This window comes from Priapulus caudatus, unplaced genomic scaffold (genome assembly GCF_000485595.1).
Source record: "Priapulus caudatus unplaced genomic scaffold, Priapulus_caudatus-5.0.1 Scaffold2091, whole genome shotgun sequence".
NCBI classification, from domain to species: Eukaryota; Metazoa; Priapulida; class Priapulimorpha; order Priapulimorphida; family Priapulidae; genus Priapulus; species Priapulus caudatus.
Genome location: NW_014579152.1, coordinates 76,333 through 80,568, shown reverse-complemented (window position 1 = coordinate 80,568; position 4,236 = coordinate 76,333).

The window sequence follows — 4,236 nt, the reverse complement described above, 5'->3', positions numbered from 1 at the left end:
GTTCATAACACGAACTCAGAAATGGGATACTACTCTCGGACTTGTATTCTATTGCCACGAGAAATTACACTCTTTCACTACACGACTGATCCACCGACAAAATACGACTATCGCGCTAACCACGCTACGAGACCTTATACCGCAAGAACAATAGAATTCCCGTCCTTAAACCGGACTCTATGCGGCCTGTCCGGTGGAACGCGCGCGCGCGAGGTAGGAAACGGCAGGGAGCAGTTCACACGAGCGGCGGGATACTTGCGGCCGTACGGCCGAGAGAAATCGGCGAAGTAGCTAGGCGCTTGACTGCTGTGGGATATCACGGCAACGGAAACAGAACGGCCCGAGCTGTACTAGAGAGAGGGTGGGAGGAGCGTTGGTAAAATAGATAGACCTGCTACCTGCTTACGAGCGATCAAGAAGCCGAGCAAGATCATCTACCTGCTGAGGTTTAGCGGTCAAACAAGTCCGGCTTCACTATATAACGCAGGTGCATTACCACGCGAATCAACAATGTGTCTTGTTGTGACTTCATGGTGACGTGCATGCGCGCCCCGCAACCTCGGGGGCCCCCCGCCGCGCAATGTCGCGCCCGAACGGGACTAATATATACTAATCTGTGAAGCCGCTGCTTTCACTACATTAGAACTGAATGGCCGCAGCCGTAAACTGAATCGCAGAAACCAAAAGTGGTGCTAGGGGCGACGCACCGTAATGTCATGCCGCCGTCGCCGCCAAAACAAAACACAAACAGCTAGCGACGCGGCAGCCCGCGCGCGCGGCGTGCAGAGACGGGCGAGTGCCCTGCTAAGCGATCGGTCCGTTTAACACTTCTCCCCCCCCACTAACCGACTGTCCACCCTGTGGACATCGAATGCAGCCTCCGGGCGCTGGCCGCCCACAGTGGGGGGGGTGGCCAATCGACGTCCCGACCGTGCGCATGTTACCCATTGAATCTTAACAGCCTATCACCGTAATACATTAAACACATAATATCACAATCAGATGAATACACTATAACATAACACCTAGCCAACTGTGCCTCGAAAGAAGCGCTTGTCCGGTTGGTCCGACGACAACCAGCTGGCCGCGGCGACAACCTAACCAGTCTGAGACATGTCCGGTGGACACACCAGAAACACCTCCCATCCTAACACTAGACTCTGCTAAACCGACTCGCGCTATCTCTATATATTGACGCATCGCGTACCCAATTAAGCTATGGTGTATAACCTTTGCTTTCACATATTTTCGCATCTGAACTGACAATCATTCCCAACCAACGAGGTAGGCTAGCTGGCCCACATAATGTTCAGTTTTACTTTAAATCGGAGTGTTTTCTAGCCTACATTCAAGAGAAGTCTAATCAAGTGAATTAAATCCGGGGCGATAATATAAGAAATACCATTCGGGACCAGCCTGCTATTTCCACACACTGCCCCGTATATGCTCAAGGTTTTCTCGATTTATGAGACGCGTTAAACTCGGTTGGACCAGCAAACCAGCCAAGTTTTAAATTTTCTGGGGCAGAGGACCCCCATACCCCCCCCCCCCCTATGCCTGTTTTCACCCCTCCCTCTATGGAATCCTAAACCCGCCACCCGGAACAATTACCATACTCTTGGGAGCAGGAGAACACATGAACAAAAATGTCGGCCTTTTCACGGATAGCGATTGCACGAGCTGAGCAGGTAGCAGGAGCGAGGGGGCTGGGAGGAGCGAAGAAGCACGAAAAGATTAAGTCATCCACTATTCTTGCGCAGCTTCGCGGTTTTGCACCCCCCCCTTGTTAATCAAAATCCTGCTACGCCATTTTTGGATGTTTCATGATCCATACTTATTATGTGTGGAACAACTAGGAGATTGGGCATATTATTTTGGGAACAACCAAGAAAGTGTGCGGACACCCGATCTTGTGCGGGTTGTCGCAGGACAACCACATTTTTTGTCTATTCCGAACGCACTGCACTAGCTAACACAATAGGTCCGGAGCAATACATAAATAATACAAAGAACCCATGATACATTACGAATCCGACTTATTTGCGACCTTCGTGTCCTGAAGGTACTAAACTGGCTCCTCATGCGTCAGCGCACTGATTCTGGGGTCCTCCTCGGTTCTTCTCCATGAATGCAGGCCCGTTATGCGGGGTGGCGTCGCTCGCCCGACCAGGCGGCCAAGATGGCGTTGCGGCCATCTTGGCGTCACTGTTCCGGATGAACGTCGTTCCGCCGGTGTCCTCCTCCGCCGACGACGACTCATACATTTGCGCAGTCGAGAGTTCGTGCCCACCCGCAATGAAGTGGCCGCGTTACGGCGCTCCGATGGCGCTCTGCGGTGGCGGGTGCCGCATCTATTTCCAAGTTAAGGCGCGAGCAGAGGGCTTAACGCGAAGTGGAAACAAAACGAAGGTGCATCATTTTAAGGGCTGGTTCTTTGGCAGAAATCAGATTGAGAAACAGGAGGTTGATGAGGAGCTGGTAGCGTTTCTCCAGGTTGAGATAATGTTCAGGCCGCGTACAGCAGATTTGTTACCACAACTGGTGGGCAAGGCCAAGAATTTTTTGACTAAGTTTGATACTGGCCATATCACCTGGAGTGAGCGCAGAGATATGATTGCCAGAGCAGTTGGGGAGGCGTTCTTGGTTATGCCTGTGGAAGAGGAGGTACGCCGGTCTTTAAAGGACCCGGATTTTATCTACGCTGTTCACAAGCAAGCTGAGATGCTCCAGCAAGGAAAGCTAGGCACTCGGTGGGTTAATATAGCTCATAAAAGCTATCAATTGCCCAGAAAGTCCGCATAGGACATCCGAGTCATCCCGGCCCTTTGTATGAGGGGGTATAGTGATGTACAACCTCTTATTAAGGGGTCTTGGATACGGACTCCGTCTCGGGTAGTTTATGTGGATTGTGGTAAGAGGGAAACACGACAGTTAGTGGATGTACCTGGTGAAGAGGGATGTGTATACGCATACCGCTTGTTCTTGTAATGAGCGTGTTGCGTTATTGAGCCGTCACCAGGTGCAGGGTCCAACCCCTGATTTGGCCAGTTGTCGTGGCTTACGAAGGCATCTTAGGGACTTCATACAGCCACTCACTCCTTGGGATGAGGAGCGGGTAGTGGCATACTATAAGGGAGCGAAACAAAGGGAAATGGAACGTGCGCGGGTGGATTTACAGTTTAACCAGATTAGCAAGTTTGATGGGAGGGTTAGGATGTTTTTAAAGGATGATAAGTACCCTAGCGGGAGTTATAAGGCACCAAGGTGCATACAGTATCGGAATAAACGGTATGGATTATCGCTTGGTAGCTACCTACATCCAGTGGAAGCAATGGTGTATGCGAAGGTGGATCATAATGGTGATAGGATATTCGCGAACGGTCGTAATCAAGATCAACGAGCCGCGGACTTGGTTGACCATGCCAAGAGATATGCCGATCCTGTGTGGATGTTGTTAGACCATAGTAAGTTTGATGCCCATGTGGGCATTGGGCTGCTCAAGCAGGAGCACTGGTTGTATGAGAAGTGCTTTCAGTGGCCTGCTGAGTTACGGAAGTTGCTGAAGATGCAACTGCATAATCGTGGTAGTACGGTGAATGGGTTGAAGTATTTCACCCCAGGAACTAGGTGCTCCGGCGATCAGAATACTGGTTTGGGTAATTCATTGCTGAATTACGCAATGTTGAAACAATATCTGAGTAGTTGTGGTATCCGTGGATCCATTTATTTGGATGGGGATGATTCGGTTATTACTATGGATCGCAAGGATAGGCGTAAAACTGTGAGTATGCAGTATTTTGAGCGGTATGGAATGTCAACTAAGTTAGAATGGGCTGATAGTTTTTCGTGTTGTGAGTTCTGTCAGTGTAGGCATTTCTGCAATAAAACAAGTCTTGGGTGACATTCCAAATAACAAAGTGTCGACAACAGGCTCATGGACTACTTTCAATGAAGTTGGAAACAGGAATAATGGTCGTATTGTGGGATCAAGTATTACAGCGTTTTCAACTGCCCAGTGCTTCTTTGCAATCTTCTGGCCAATACTTGAATACAGCTTGTGCACTCTATGAATCCTTCAAGCTATGACGTTATTCGGCTGTTTATTGCCACTCGCTGTGGACCTAAGGTACTGATTGACTCCTAGCGCCTAAAATTTGCGCTGCCTCATGTCGGATCACTCAACCTACCGGATCCTTTTTCGCAGTTCCCAACAATCGGGTGCAAAATATTTGAGTA